This window comes from Sus scrofa, chromosome 3 (genome assembly GCF_054392235.1).
Source record: "Sus scrofa isolate SSC_HxYL_T2T_F1_AM1 chromosome 3, Sscrofa_HxYL_maternal_Yorkshire_Landrace_v2.0, whole genome shotgun sequence".
Classification (NCBI taxonomy): Eukaryota; Metazoa; Chordata; class Mammalia; order Artiodactyla; family Suidae; genus Sus; species Sus scrofa.
In genome coordinates, this window is record NC_139385.1 from 127,910,129 (window position 1) to 127,927,370 (window position 17,242).

The following is a 17,242-nucleotide window of genomic DNA, read 5'->3' on the forward strand; positions in this document are numbered from 1 at the left end:
TTTGAGCACTGAGAACTATGTCTAGATACTTATAACGCAGCACAACAATAGGAGAAAAAATTATGTATACATGTATGTGTAACTGGGTCCCCATGCTGTACAGTGGAAAAAAAAAGTGTGTTGAGGGAAATAACAATAAACAATAAATTTAAAAAAATGACCTAATAACCATTTTTGTTCAATTTATGTAATTTAGGTCAATTCTTCCACACTCGAACTTTTTAGGCTTTTACATGATATGTGTAGAATATATACATTCTTAAATATTTAATATGGTTTTAAACAAATGTATTTTTATTAAATTTCCCTTGGTGGAATTGTTGTAGTTAGGCGTTATCTCTGTTTGAACATCATCTCAAATTTTACACTGTCCCCTTTCTCTTCTCACAACTAATGCCTTAAATCTGTGAGTTTACTACAGTTCAACTTTATAAAAGAGTAAGTTTTTGTTCCATTTTATATTTTGGTGTATTGAATTATCATTTGACATTATTATCTAATGTGGGTTATGTTTAAAAGTCAAAGTCATTAAATATTTTAAGCTTCCTTTGAGATTTGTCTTTTCTTATTAAGGCTGGGGCATGGAGAAAAGGTATATCTGAAAGAAATTGGTAATGAAGGTGCCAAAACTCATGTGTAAAAAGGGTCAGGTTCCTGTGCAAGTCAGAAAAATTCTAGCTTCTATAAAGATGAACTAAAGAGAACTTGATCCCAAGTTTGGGAGTTTCAAGGAGATTTAGAGGTCATCTTTTTTCTCCTTCTACCTAAACGTGTAGATAAAGTCTTAAAAAAAAAAAAGAAAGAAAGAAAGAAAAAGAAAAAAGCCCAAGGCCTGAGAACAAGGACGGGCCTGGTAGCAGCTTACAGGTCCTACCAGTGATGTCATAGATAAATCTGCAAAGCCAAATTAATTTTAGAATTTAAGTTGTAATAGAAATCCTGCTTTATTTTTTATGATCTGTCTTACACTAACAGAAAAAAAATAAAAATAAAAATAAAGGTCAGCACTGGGCTGATCCAGGTGTAAGAAAATACTACTCCATATTTGCCCATCTTAGATGACAAGTCAGATAAGCCCTCCAAAATGGTTCAGCTGTGAGGCAGGCTGCCCACCCAGCAATGTAGACAGATACAGTTCAAGGGACATGTTTTTGTGTATCTGCTCTGTGAAGAAATATAGAAGGTTATTTCTTCCCTTCCTTTCCTCCCTCCCTACCTTCTTTTCTCTCTTCCTCTCTGACTACTGGAATTCGACTATACCTCATTATTTTTTTGATTATAAAATATAGTCCAAAAGCAATGACAATGGGCAAATCTGACTTTCTACATGGCTTCAAGTAATTACTGTGACAGCTTTAGAAAGACATATTGATTTATAATTCTGTCCTAGGCACTAAATGTCCCCACCAAGTCAGTTCCAATTTTATTATTGTGTAAATATGTAATCTGCATAAAATTAAAGCTGTTATGTGCCTGCAACATTGTTCAAGAGATGCTTATTCTAAAGAACAAATATGGCTGAAGTTGTTACTCTTTCTTTTTCAAATTCATTTCTAATTTTTCTTTTCTCCTCTTCAAAGCGATATTCCCTTGTCATTATTCCAGCTGAACTATTCTCCATCTTAGGCATCTCTTTAAAGGAGCTGGGAATGATTTTTGAGTATGAACATTCAGTGTTCATGTCACCACCTCTGCTGAAAACTGAACTGTTAAATTATGAATTCATGGTCTTGTTTCACACCATAGTAGCCCAGGCTAAAGCACTCCTTTAAGAAATGTCAGTTTTCATCTAAACACACTCAACAGTAAATGTCTTCTCCCTGGAGCATGCCCTAGTTGTTGAAAAGAGATACAGGAATTTCAGAGTTTACATTTGCACTTTGAGATCACACGGCTGCGTTAAAAATTAGTGCATTTGGAATAATTAATGGCTGACTGGAGGCATTCTTCTGCTAAATACGGTCCAAAATGTTCCTGACATCTAGAATATCTAAAATTTTCCCTTAAATTCTTAGATGTCAGTGTGTTTGGAAGATAGACTAAATGAATAAAATTTCAGAGAGGGTTAACACAGAGTTTTTCCTATAAACCCAAAACTTCCAAGCTCATGACAAGTCTTCCCTAATATATTGTGAAGATTAGATGTCTTAAAACATATGAAGTATCTGTAATTGTACCTCATACATAGTAAATGCTTAATAAAATTGTCTATTATTATTATTCCTTAGTTTAGTGACTCATCTTGCTTTAGGGGATTCAGAAACTGACAATATTAAAACTGACAATACTGGAAAATGTTATAATTTCATGAACTGGGTGGTTATCAGACTGGGAGAAAGTGTTCCTTTTATATTTGCCAGTAACTTAAAGAATCAAATGACCTTACAAATTTCTGAACGATGTTTCTTAAGCCTTTCCTTTATACTTGTTGGTTCTTAGAGGATGAATATTAACTCTAGCCTTGAAATAAACCTGGAGAAAATCCTTTTAGGAAACACAGGTTCAGGTTTGCACAATAGTTCATGCCTCAGTCAGAAGGGTCCAAGACTTGACCAGTGGGCAAACTTTTCCAGCTGGTTTAACATCTCCTATTGACTTCACTGTCTTGCAGCTGGTGACTGCAGAACAGTAGATACAGTGATTTCTAGCGAGGACATCAAATGTTGAAAATGCAGGAATGGATTGTGGGACAAGAGGAGATAAGAAGCAACCCACTGGGTCCAAGAGTCTCCTCTCACCACCCCAGTCCCAGCCCTCCTATTTCTGAAAATGTCTACTGTGAAAGGTGGAAAACTCACGTTCTTTCAGGCCTGTTGGTTCCATTTCCCCAATAAAACTGTGATTCTCTGAGAACAGTCATCATGTCTTAGATTCACACATGTCCTAGAGCTGAGCTCAGTGCCAGGCACAGGTAGGCAACTGCCAAGATGGAAACTATGAAGACAATATCAGTATTTTTTTTTTAACTTTTTTTTGTCTTTTGTCTTTTTAGGGCTGCACTCACAGCATATGGAGGTTCCCAGGCTAGGGGTCTAATCAGAGCTACAGCTGCCAGCCTGTACCAGAGCCACAGCAATGCCAGATCTGAGCCTCGTCTGTGAACTACACCACAGCTCATGGCAACGCCGGATCCTTAACCCACTGAATGAGGCCAGGGATTGAACCTGCAAGCTCATGGTTCCTAGCTGGATTCGTTTCCACTGCGCCATGACGGGAACTCCTGACAATATCAGTATTATTGGAAAGAAATCAGAGCTGAAGGACATAGGGGATAGATGATCTGCGTTTTTGTCTTGATAAACATTTTTGAGTTTGGACAATTTTATTTTATGTTTAAGCTGCTTCTATAACTAAGAACGCACCTATAGAACTTTGTACGTAGAGGGTCCTTATCATATTTTTGTGAAAGAATGAATAAATACAAGAAATACATTAAGATGTTTAGAACTTTTCTTAGATTTTTTTTTTAAGTTTCCTATTTGAAGTAAGGAGTGAAACCCACACCATTGCATAGATGCCTGGATATGTTTTTCATAATGCTTTCCTTTTTTTTTAATTTAAAAAAATTTTTTTGTTACTCAGTGAATTTATCACAATCCAATTTCACAGGATTTCCATCCCACAACCCAATTCATGCTGCTTTCTGATTAAAGCATAAAATCATGGTGTTAGTGGACTAGAGTGCAGGTGACGGGGTTCAAGCCTTAGCTGGTCCATCTTTGCTTGACCCTCAGTAGTTTCATGAAGAATGATCCAGGGTGCAACAAAAAGAAAACCAGCCTAAGTCATACTGGCCTTGCTGGGACAGAGTTGGAATGTTTGTGTAAATATCTGCTATTGGACTGTATCAAATTCATCCATTCATTCATGCCTACCATGGGCCAGGTGGTATCCTAGGGACTAGGATACGACAGTGGACAGACTTGACAAAGTCCCTCCTCCGAGAGCTTATATTCCAGGAGGAGGAGAACAATATCAAGTAAACAAGTGACTATAAAGTAAGTCAGATCATGAAAACACCTATGCAGAGCAGCAGAGAAAGTGTACAGGCAGAGGGTTTGGGAGTTAGGGAAAGAGTTACTTCTTAGTGGGAAGACCTTTTTGGTAAATGACAATTGTATTAACAACATGAAGGAAGTGAGAAGCAAGCCGCTTGGGCTTTCAGGGTTCTGTAGCTGGAGCAGGTGAATTAAAAGGTAAGTTAGATATTCAAATGTGTTGAACTTGTTGTGCAGCAGCTGCTTACTGAAATCTGTAGTTTAGGACTGGGGCTGGATATTTGGGGGCGATTAACCTATGGGAGCATTTAGAGTCTTGAGAGTAAATCATCACCAAGAAGAATATAGAGAGAAGGAGGGGAAGTTCAAAGACAGAAAGATCAGGGACCCCCAAATGTGGAAGCTAGTAGTTAGTGAGATGAGAAGAGAGGCACAAGAGACAAGAGATAACAGTGGCTCAGAAGCCAAGAAAAAAGATCTTAATATCTAAAAGACTAATCATACTAATTAGTCCCTAACTTAATTAATACAAATCATTTAAATACAAAGTTAAAAGCTAATATCAAATAGATTAACAGCAACCATCTATTATTTCTACAGCTAAAAGGCTTGGAATTTTCTATGTTTTATTAAGCAATGATTTCCAGCATTGGAAGGTAATAATGGTGTCTTGGAAGCACTTTCACCAGCTAAAATGGAAACCAAACTTTTGTGTCTGGAAATGACTCGAGAATGGTTGCAAAGTCTGAGCATTTAGCTTCTTTTCCAGGAAGGTATGCCTGATCCTTGACAAAGTCTGGATTGATTGATTTGATTCTCAAACATGCTTTAGTTTCAACAGAGATGGAAACAGTTGTCTCCTACCCACCATCTGGGGCTGGTGTCCCAGATGGAGTGTGAGTTCTGGTAACACTGGGTACCTCCAACTGGGGCTGTTTCTGAAGGCAATTCGCAAGGGAGGGTTCATGTCAGCTCTGGAAAACTTAAGGATGAAAAAGGAAAATTCTGATTGTGAGTTGTCTGTGTTGGGAGAAAATTCAGCAATTAATTTGACCCACGGAAGACCTACCCTTTATCACTAACTAGGGGGGAAGAGAGGGAAAATACGGTAGTGTTAAGTGAGAAAAACAAGATACAAAATTATACTATATATTAGACATTAAGCAAAAAAAAAAAAGGTTTTAAAAAGTCCATATATAAAAAAATCTGGAAGAAAAGGAACTTAGGGTATTGTTCTGATTTCTTCCCTACAATTTTTATGTTTTCCCAGTTTTCCTAACATGAGTATAATTGCTTTTAAAACAGGAAAGCAAACTTTAATGACAATAGAAGAAACTGGAATCTTTATGAATTTATTTTTGCTTTGACATTCAATAGGGCAAAAAAATATCACTTATCCCTAGTTATCCTTCCATGAAGTTTATACCCTGTTTATGAAATTCAACTTCATCTATGCTAATGGCTGTGAAAATCAGGCAGCCACCCTACCTGCTATCATTGTGGATTGCCTGGGGTGCTGCCTTCTCAAGCTGCTGTTTTATTAATGATCTTGAAACTGAAATAATAAGGAATGAAGAAGTGTTAAAAAGACTTAGTGATACGCTACTAACATTTGCCAAGAAAATGAAATAAGCTGAGATGAGAAAACACTGGGGAGGCCAACAAGAAGCCAACTGTTCCATTTTCCTGAGCCCCTGACCTCTGCAGTCACAATTTCTAAAGACGTGCTCTCCTTGGGTCAGGCTTGGGCTGTCCGCCCTCTGCCTGTGCGCAGACATCAGTCCTCCGAGAGGTGCAATTTGTCCTTGATGAGGCTTGGTAGATTGATTTTATTTCCAAACATGTTTCAGTTGCAGCACAGTTACAATTTTGGAGGGGAAAAAAAAAGGCTTTAGGCTTTGTAATATTCTCTCTTTATTAATTTTTTTAATAAAGGAGAAGGATTATTCAAGATATGATTATCCAGTGGCCCAGTTTGCATAAGTTAAATTACACATCATTAATATGTTAAGTTTTATAAAATTAAAAATGCTGTTAAATGGTTCCAGAATTTTTTTTTTTTTCCTTCCAGGCTACATGGTTTTACCACTTGCTTTATTTAAACTGAAGAAGATAGTGTGTATTCAGAGGCGGTAATAGACACCAGAAACAAATTAAAAGCAACAACAACAACAAAAAAATGGAATTGTTTTGGCGTGTTCTGTGGTTGCTTGCTTCTGAAGGCAGTCGTTGCAGGGGGATCTTTGCACAGAGACACCAGGTTCTCAAGACCAGGAAATCATACTTGGTAAAACAAAACTATGAAGCAAGACCTTGAAAGCATCAAAAGAGTTCACTCAACTTTTAAAGCAACTCATTGTCTTTTATAAGTAACCAAACTGGATGGCAAAGACCTGAAGATTTATTTTACTGGGCAGTGGATTTCAAATTTGATGTGAGGGTCCCATGACCATAGTTTTAACAAAGCTGAAGGAGGCAGGGAGATAACCAGGAAGATGTGGGGGAGCAAAAGGGACTGGTAAGGAACAGCATCATCTATTGAGTGCTTGCCAATGAGTGCGTGGCCTTGCATTTCATGAACTGCCTTACTTACTGCTCACAAATGGTCTCTTAAGTGAGGGGTCACTGTTCATTTTCACAGATAAAGAAATGGAAGCTTGGAGAAATGGATCATTTGCCCCAGATGGTGTTGCACAACCAGCTTTCAAGCTTAGAATCCAGATTCTTATTTTCCTAAACACTAAAGTCATCCTAATTTGGACTTTATTAGAATCTATGTCCTTAGGGGGCCTTGAATTCTTTATGCATACTCTTAAAAACTTTTAAAAGTACTTCTAAAAACTTTTTTTCTCTTGTCTCATCCTGAGCATCTGCAAACAATCAACACCTTGAAAAAGAAATTCACTCAAAATAGTAGAGTGGTCTATTATGAATCCCATAAAAAGCATAGCTGGTATTCTTGAAATTAAAAAAAAATGTTTTGTGATGGATTTAAATGGGACTTTAAACAAGACATATTTAACATATTTGATCTAAAAGTCACCTTGAAATTGTCAGATGTACCTTTGTGAAAACTTACATTGGCTCGTGTGAGCTGATGTGATTCACTGGAGGAGAGTTGACATAAATGGCCAAATTCTCACAAAATGTATCCCCCAAGCCCCACATACCTAGAAATGATAAGATTCATTAACATAAGTACCTGTTCCTGGCCATAATGATCTTCCAAGTACTTGGCAATTTAATTGGATGGCTTCTTATCCAGGGCTGTTCAGATTCCTCACCACCTCCCTCTAATCAAGAAATCAGATTGATTGGACAGTGATGGGTTATAGGGTTTTTCATGGAACATGTGTCCCTTGGCTTCCGTACTTCGATAATGGATGAAAGAGACCCCAAAGAGGTCTATGAGTTACACACCCGGCTTCTTTCTTTTTTTCTGAGAGTTATTCTCTCAGCTTCTCATAATAGAACAAAATGATTTTAGCATCTCCTTTGTTGCTTATCAACCTACTCCATCTGTTGCTGTCCTTCAGTTTTCTAGCTTAGCATCCTCTTCTCTGCTTTTCCACCAGAGGTCCTGCTTCCTTCTCTCACAGCAATTAGTTAGACTTTACATTATTCATAATAAACTATCAAGGATATGCCAACACTAAAGCAGAACCCGTTTTGTATTGATTCATTAAACAAATATTTATTGAACCCACACTAGGCACTGTTAGAGGCACTGGAAATAAATCAGTGAAGGAAAAGGCTTTTGTGGAGCTCATGTACCTGGCGTAGGCTCAGATAACAAAAACACATAATTAGAAGGTCAGAGTGTGATAAGTGCTCTAGGAAAAAAATAATATAGGGACAGAGGGATGGAGGTTCTGGAAGGGGGCATTATTTATTTTGAATGATCAAGTAAGAGCTCATTTATAAGGTGACACTTGAGCAGAAGCCTGAAGGAAGTCAGTGGAAAATTCTTGTGGATATTTGGGGGGAGAGTATCCTGGCAGAAGGACCAGCAAGTGCAAAGGGCCTGGGATCAGGAAGGAGGTTACTATGGCCTCAGGAGGCTGAAAAAGGGGGAGCAAGTTTGGAGGTGAGGCCATGTAGAAAGCTAGATCATGTCAGGTCTTGTAGACCATTATAAGGGCTTGGGCTTTTACAGCAAGTGATACATGAAGCCTCCGGATAGGTTTTAAGACAAAGGGTGACATAATCTGACTTTCATTTTAAAAGAATCCCTGTAGCTGCTGAGATAAGAAAAGGCAATATAAGGGTAAGGCAGGAAGCTGGGAGACTTGCAATATCCTAGGAGAGAGATGATCACCACTTACATCAGGTCGCAATAAAGGAGGTGGAAAAAATCAGTTGAATTTGGATGCATGTCACAATGACTCTCTGAGAAAAGCTTGAAATTAGTTATTGAAAATGTTTTAAACTTCTCCAGCTCAAGTTCTTACACACAGCAAGAAAGTTTCATGACTTCTAGTTGTCCTCTACTCTTCTATCTCAGGCCAAATGCTGCATTATACCATAAGGAAAAAGGAAACGGGGTTGGTGATTGACAGTCTTAAGCTGAATCCTGGTTCAACAGCTATATGATGGGGTGGGGGTTACTTAAATTTCCTTAGTCTGTTTCTTTATCTACAAAATGGAAGTAAGGGTAGCACCCATCTCCTAGGTTTGTGCTGAAGATCAAATATTTTTACGAAAAGTACCTAGTTCTGTGGCTGGTGTATAAGCAGAATTCCCTACATGCTAGCTATTATTATTTTTAAAAATTAAATTATTGTTACCATTGTTGTACATACACTCTTATTTCTAAGTCCTCAGTGAAGGCCTAGCACATTCTATTTCTTCTCCAAGGATGGAGCTTGGTTTCTCGGCTTCTGAAGCAGTCTACTTCTGCCATTCTTAACATCTCAAATACTGTTCTTACAGCAGCTATGGATTTCAGCACTTGCCCCCATTCTTCCTCCTGCCATGTACCTTCCAGGGAGTTCTTTCTCTCCCTCAAAATCCTGGGTAGTTTTGTTTTAATCGAAGGTGGATTTCATTTCCTAGGTCAATTTGGAAGCCTCGTCACCCTCATTTCCTAGATTTCAAATTCAGGCCAACAAAGGCCAACTCTGAGCAATGCTTGTTAGGTCTTTGTATCTATTCCCAATTTTAAAAATGCCTCCTTCCCATCTTTTGCTCTCTCCAAACTTCCCTCTTCTCTGTTTCCTTTTCCTTTAACTAATAATCAGTCCAGAGAGGCTGCCAGCTCCTTCCACTCCCCACTTGCTAAACTTCTTGCATAGTACCCATTCCCCTCCCATCTGGCAAGTTCTGGGTTCAAGTCCCTTTTCCACTCCTGCTGTCATGTGAGGGTGGATATTTTGAGGCTAGAGGCCTTGGAGAAGGAGAATGTCCAGTAAGTTTTTGCCTGTTAGGTGTTTTTGTGGACCACATAGAAGGCCACAAAGTACCCAGAAACCCCAGGTATGTCCTGATGAGCCCAGCTTGCTCTCTAACAGGAGCTAGTGCTACCTCAGTGTCTCACCCTGCCTGGGTCTGCTGGCTTTGTTCCACATTTCTGCCCTTTGGGGGCCTAAATTACTTGGATGGACCTGCAGTTCCATAAATCTGGGTGTGATCTTTTTAATCTTATGCCTCTGAGGTGTTCTGTGAACCTTCCCACATCTTGAGATTCATCCATGACAATAACAATATACTATTAGCTTTTTTCATTTCGCATTTTCATGATTTCCTTATGACAGCTGTTGTATTCTCAATGCATTTCAAAGAGGAATTAAGAGTACTAAAGTACACTCAATTTTCATTTAAAAAAAGTAAAAGAGGGTCCTTAGAGAAACATGACGACATTGAGAAATGTTATGGAGTATAAAACTTTACTTCTAGGATGTGACACTGGTATCTTGAAATTCTCTGTTTTTCTTTAAAACTTTGCATTTTTTCTCCTTTTACTTTAAGTCTTTTATAATCAAATAAAAACATTTAAATCAAATTTTACAGTTTGTAAGGTATATTTTTTTCACATTCTGTTATTCAAACATCTACAACACAGAAAACTTCATTGGAGGGAGACAAAAAATAAATTGTTTTTCTCCCTTCAAGGACTTTCCTCTCTGGTGGAGTAGATAGTGGTCAAATAATGATCATCATTCCATAATTGAGCTCAGGCTCTTCAACAGGTAATCTATCTAGATCAGTGTGAGAGGGGCTGAGGAAGCTTCTGATTCACCTCTCTTTGTTGGCTGAGCAAACAGCTTAATCCTCAGCTTCTCCACCTGTCTTCTTGGGGGTGCCAATAAGTACCCCCAATCCCCCAACTCTGGCCAACTGTGCTGGGCTGGGTTTGTGAACTGATTGCATATGTTACCAAGGAAATTATTGGGATGTCAAAAGGCAGTGTCATCTTCCTGGCAACATAATTCTTGAGCAGATTGTGATCCACTGACCTACAGCCACATCATTCAAAATGCCAATCCCACTGCTGGTCCATCGCCTACCTTTGTCCTACAGGCAGGAACCCCATCTGGCAAGTACCAATGGATCCAGGATTCTGCTGCGTCTTTTTTCTAGAGCTGCTGCCCCCAGGTTGTCCATTAGCCCTGATTCTAAGGTAAATGTGGACCATATAAATGCATTGCCCCTCGGTCCTTCTGTAGCTTTTCACACACCATGCAAGAGATCTGCTTGCAAGTTCAGAAAACTCTACAAATACGGCAAAGAAGGATGGCAATTTTCTTAAAATATTTTCAACATTGATTTTTCATATTTTAAACTACAAAATAAATAAATACTTAGCATATGTTAAAACATTTTGCTCAGAATAGTTGATTTTATTCCCCCTGGATATCAAATACGTTACCATCCTTTCTCTTTTCTTGAGATAATTGTGTGTCTGTGTTCTTGTACTGCCCCAGGTTTTTCAATGTCCCTTTGATATAGACTTAGTTTGATATTCCAGATGAATATTGTGTTTATTTAATTACATAAAAAATGTAATTCTCTTCAAAAGTCAACAGGCATGTTTGAGCTCCTCAACGCTTGTCTTACACACACATACATCTAGTAAGAAAGTCTAGCTTGTTTAATTCATTGATATGCAATCTTCCATTAAGTCACTCTACCAATTACTATTGTACATAGAGTAAGGGATTATGGTAAGTAATATAAAGTTAGTAAGATAAACGGATCATGTACTATATGATCAGGCAAAGTAAGTATGACTTAAAGTTGCCTATGACAAATTCCAAAAGAGAGATACTTAAAAAATATTCTGGAGAAGAGCAGGATAACTAATATTTTCTTTCTTTTTTAAGTAAAGGGAACTGGTTCCATTACTCTTCCTAATATTACTGCTTCCCTAGAAAATTCGTTTTTGTAAACTCATTTTTAACATAAAGACCATATGTACGTTTGAGCAGGGAAGTTGTTTTAAAACCATTCTAATATAGATGTAGGCATAATTATGGCCAGTGATCATTGCTGCTATGATATTTCATCAGCTTACTTAAAAAAGAATTGTTTTCCTCCTTTGTTCTGTTGAATATCATGAGCATAGCCCTTCTCCTCACAAGCAGAAAAAAGATACCACCTTGATGTTCAAAGAACTTTTGTGGAGAAGGGCCAGCAGATATGCACACAAATAATCATCTAGTTCAGACCATGAAGGGTTTCACGTTGGGCAAATTACTTAACATCTCTTCCTTTCCTTATCTGCAAATAGGGAAAATAACGTGTTCCTGACAATTCTGCTCTTGCTCTGAGATCATGCCATCACTCTGATTAGCATGAATTATGAATTAGGGGACCTCCATATTCTGTGGCCACCTTATTAGGCTGTGTGATTCATGATGATTTATAAATTGTGAAACGTTTGTGAAAAATTTCACAACTTAAGGCATCTCCATTGCTCTGGGGGAAAATATGTTGGATGTTAGGATATTCATAATGGGAAACTGAAAGTTTAAAGAATTCTCATGCTTTCAACTGTGGGGTCAGATTTTTGGCACTGCTTCTACTGAATTCTGATAGCATTCATCTGAATTTATAGAGAATTGTTTGTTTGTTTTTTCTCATTTCACTTCGACACAAATAGAATTGGGAAGGCTTGATTTTTTTTTAAATGTATTACAGTTGACTTACAATGTTCTGTCAATTTCTGTTGTATAGCAAAGTGATCCAGTTATACATACATATATATATGTATATGTACATATATACATACATACATACACACACACACACACACACACACACACACACACATTCTCTTTCTCATAGTATCTTCCATCATGTTCCATCATAAGTGATTGGCTATAGTTTCCTGTGCTATACAGCAGGACATCATTGCTTATCCACTCCAAATGCAAGTTTGTTTGTATCTACTAACCTCAGACTCCCAGTCCCTGAGAAAAGAGCACTTAAGTTTGGCTGAGAAGGACAGGAAAGGGGTCAGAAAGAAGGCAACAAGGATGAAAAAAATGGAATAGACGTTTTTACAGAAAACCTCCATCAAAGGGCAGAAGGGCAAAGTCTTGATTTTGATACTAAATTTTATTTTCCTCTGCATGAATCACATTTTTTTTCTGATTATTTACCTGTAAAACTTCTATTCCCCTTTTTCCATCCTTGTTGCCTTCTTCTGATCCCTTTCTTGTCCTTCTCAGGCAAACCTAAGTGCTTTTTTTCTCAGGTTCATGCCAGGCTTTGCACATTTTAACTATGATACTACAATAATCTATTGTAATTGTTTATTTGTTTTTATATCTTCCCAATATACCCTAAACATCTATGTCCTCACTGCCTAAAACAATACTTTGTTTATAAAAACCGTCTGATAAATGTGGAAAGAAGAGAAGGTGAGAAGAAGAGGTAAAAAACTAAGAAACCAAGAAAAAGAGAAAAAGCAAGAAAATAATCTTTTGGTCAAATCACATCAAGACATTTTTTTCCCTTGCTTTCTTTTTTCTTTGGACTTAAAATCATATAAAAGTAACTATTAAAATGTGATTATTATAAAATAGTCAACAGAATTAAAATTTAGAAAGTAGGATCATGTTTTATTTTTTCCACTTAAAGAGACATGCTGGGTCTCATGCAACAGCCGTACATATGGATCGATCAAATTATTTTTTGCAAAGCAGCAAAGCATTCTGTAGTGTGGGTGGAGCATAAATTAAATTTCTACTTCTCTGTCAATGGATATTAAAATGGTTTCTGATATTTTCCTTTTCAAACACCGCTGCAAAAAATACCTTTGCACACAAGAGTCAATATTTATGTAGAACTAATTCTTAGAAGAAGAATTGATGGATCCAGGCAAATGTGCTTTACCCTTTTGATAGATCCTGCCTAAATGCCTTCCGCAATCAGTGGGACATTTTCCCTGCCATTGGCAACATCGGACATTTTCCACCTCAACTTTTCTTCTGGGGCAATTTTATGGATGAAGAGAATAATTTTTATTTTAATTTGCTTTTACAAGATGAGCAGTGAGGTAGAATATCATTTTATACATCTTCATCATTTCTTTGAATTTCTTTGTACGTATGATTTATGTTTGTTTCATGCTCTATTAAAGGTGTCTTTTGTTTATGCAGTAATTTCTCCCAGTCACTTGGTAGGATTTTGGATAAAATTCTTATAAAGATCCACTGTGTAATGTAATCTAATTTCTTTATACTTGCTGATCCATGTGTCATTTGCACAGTACTTCTGTGTCAACAAGAATTAGCCAGGGCCTTCCAATCCCCAACAGTGCTGTGTAACAAGGATTTCACACCACCTGAGTCCCGAAGGGAATCAAATCCTATATGTAAAACAAGGGGTTCCTCCTCATGCTGAATATTTAATGAAATTGTGCTCTAGGTTGGCTGATATGATATGCATATGCTGCTTTCCTCCTGGTGAACTCCTTGGTGTTCTGAAAAGCAGGATAGTGATTTTGGCATGCCCTTCATGGTTTAACAACTTCTTTCAAGAAGGAAACCGCACACCTGCAAATTGTGCTTACATCTGATCTGGCATGATCAGAACTCTCATTATTGTACAGCAGTTAGATTCTTTTAAGGGTAATGTACAGGGCTGAAAAATTTCACTTAGTTTTTATTTCAGACTACTAAGTCAGAGGATATTTATCATATTTGCTAGTTCATTTTCTTTTCACTCTTGTTTGATTTGAGTGTCAGATATAAAAATTTAGCCAATTTACATCACCTTTAAGGGAATCCATTAACTCACGACCAGCCTTGGAAAATTACCTCCACCTGCTACCATCCTTGGCATTACCAGCCAGAATTTTACTATATAAGCAGAATAAATATATTTTTATAACTCCCTTTACTAAGGAATTTCCTAGGACTTCTCACAACTAGAAACGAAAAAAAAAAAAACAAAAAAAAAAAACCAAAACACTTGGGTAGAAGGCAGTCCAAATTCTTTGTAAACCTCAGAAACATCATTTATTTATGACACACAAATATATTAATCTTTTATGGATATAGTTCATCATACCAAGTTCGAGCTCATCTGCCTGGATTTTAAGACTAACATTGAGCCCTACTGTATCATTTCCTAGTGTTTTCTCTCCATTAAAAAAAAATTAAGGTATAATTTACATGTAATAAAATTTGCCATTTTTTAAATTTTTAAAAATTTTTATTTATTTTTGCTTTTAGGGCTATACCTGTGGCATACGGAAGTTCCAAGCCTAGGGGTCATATTGGAGCTGCAGCTGCCATTCTACCCCATAGCCACAGCAATCTGCAACCTAACCACAGCTTCTGGTAATGTTGGATCCTTAACCTACTGGGCAAGGCCAGGGATCGAACCTGCATCCTCATGGATACATATTGGGTTCATAACCCACTAACCACAGTGGGAACTCCAAAAATTTGCTGTTTTAAACCTACAACTTGATTAACTTTTATAACAATATATAAATAATCACTCACAATCAGAAGATTTTATATAATATTTTTGTTAGCCCCATGACCATATCCAGTCAAAAGCACCCGTGGACCCCAGGAAAACATGTTTCCTGTTCCTATAGTTTTGGCTTTTCCAGAATTTCATAAAAATTGAAACAAACTGTAAGTAGTCATTTGTATCTGATATCTTTTACTTGTACTTTGTGATTGATTCATCTGTATTTACATGTGTAAATAAATTGTTATTTTTTATTACTGAGCAGTAGTCAATTATATGCATGTGATGCATTTTCTTAATTCATCAGTAGATGTAAATATATATATGCATATATGTGTATGTGTATATATATGTATGTATATGTATATATATCTTTCCCCCCAATTGTTGGCTATTAAGAAATAAACTGCTATGAACATTCTAGTAAAAATCATTGTGTGGACATATGTATTTGTTTGTTTAAATACCTACTAGTTAATATGCTTAGTTTTATGGTAAAAGTACGTTTAAGTAGTTAACAGTTGCTGAATTACTTTCCAATGTAATTATATTATTTGCATCCCCATCAGCAATATATGAGAGTTTTGGTTTCTCCAAATCTTCCCTAGCACCTACTATTGTTAGATTTTTTAATTTTAGCTTCTTTACGGGTATACAGTAATATCTCACTGTGGTTTCAAATGTGTATATTCCTGGTGACTAATAACATTACATATATTTTCAAGATCTTATTTTTCATTTATATTATTTGGTAAACTTTCCGTTCAAATCTTTCACCTATTTAAAAAATTGAATTATTGGATCTTTATTATTGAGTTGAAAGAATTTTTATATATTATGGACACAATACTCTGTGAGGTCAAATTTTTGAAATATTTTCTTCTAATCTGTGACTTTTTTTTACTTTCTTGAAAGTATCTTTTGAAGAGCAAAAGTTTTCCTTTTGATAAAGCCAAACTTATCCTTTTGTGTGTGTGTTTTATTCCTTTTGTGTGCTAAGAACACTTCGCTTATCAAAATTACAAAGATTTTTTCCTGTGTATTCTTAGAATGTTACAGTTTTAGCTCTTACTTTTAGGTCTATAATTCACATCAGGCTAATGTTTTTATATTATGTGAAATAAGAGCTAAGGTTTATTTATTTCCATATCTAATTGTTTCAGAATTTTCTTCCCATACAAGTAACTTGGTACCTTTGTTAAAAATTTATTGACCACATATGTGTCAGTCCATTTCTGGACTCTCTATTCTCTTACAGTCATTATATACATATAATCACACCAGTACAACACTCTCTGGATTATATTAGTTTAAAGGAAATTTTTGAAATCAGGTTAAGTCCTCCAACTTTTTTATTTCTCAAAATTGTTTTGACTTTTCTAGGCCCTTTGCATTTCAATAGAAATGTTAGTATCCTCATGTCAATTTCCACATACACAGAAAGAAAACAAAAAAAAACCCTGACCAATTTAAAGAGAATCGACATCTCGAATATATTGAGTCATCTGATCCATGAACATGGTATGTCTTTCCATCTCAATAATATTTTGAATTTTCAGTGTATGGTTTTGCCAGTTTTTAAATTTAACAACATTTTATTAAATTTTGCAGATATGGTTAGGTTAAGGCACTTGCAATTGGAGAGTATCCTGCATTATCTACCTTGGGCCATATTTTCACAAGGATATTTAGAAGATGAAAGTCAAAGAAGATGTGACAAATGAAGCAATGGTAAGAGCCATGAGGGGTCATGTGCCAAGAAATATCTTATCTACTGTTAAAGTCTTCTTTTGATCCTCATTAACAATCATATAATTTTTTTTAGTTCTAAAATTTACAATTGAAGATTTAAGCTTTATATTTTAAATCGTCATCTATTTTCTTGTCCTTATAACTTTGGCTTATTGAATAATATTTTCTTTAAAGTCAGTATTTGATAACCTCAATTCCTTGGCCCCCTACCTATGGATCCATTTTATTATCTGTTATATTTTCTGTTTGTTGGTCTTGTTTCTTGTTATGTGAGAAAAGTTTTGATTGAGCATAAGACATTGTGTATTAAAAAATTTTAGAATTTCTGGCTGATGTTATCTTCCTCTGGTGATGATTTCCTTTGTTGTCTGGAAGACAGTTATTATAAAGCACATCACAGCTAATCAGGACCTGAGCTCATTATGTGCTGAGTTGCTATTGTTGTTAGGCTCAGACTAGAATAGACCATCCCAGTTGCAATGTAAATTTCTCCAGAGGTACTAGTTTAGAGACTGGATTGTTTTCTATGATCTCACCCCCTAAGAAACTCTATTTTTTAT

At 36.3% G+C, this 17,242-nt stretch overlaps 1 protein-coding gene across 4 annotated transcripts in view; it reads left to right on the forward strand.

Moving 5' to 3' along the window:
- LOC102165540 (uncharacterized) overlaps window positions 1-17,242 on the forward strand; it is a 1,338,477-nt gene that overhangs the window by 507,632 nt on the left and 813,603 nt on the right. For 2 of the 4 annotated variants that reach the window (XR_014842473.1, XR_014842474.1), the window contains 4 exons: window positions 4,599-4,771; window positions 6,070-6,367; window positions 16,314-16,451; window positions 16,542-16,661. The exons of 1 other annotated variant lie outside the window; for it this stretch is intronic. The gene's annotated coding sequence lies outside the window, so the exon portion shown is untranslated. The remainder of the gene's footprint in view (window positions 1-4,598; window positions 4,772-6,069; window positions 6,368-16,313; window positions 16,452-16,541; window positions 16,662-17,242) is intronic. One more of the 4 variants, XR_014842475.1, reaches the window with a different exon arrangement.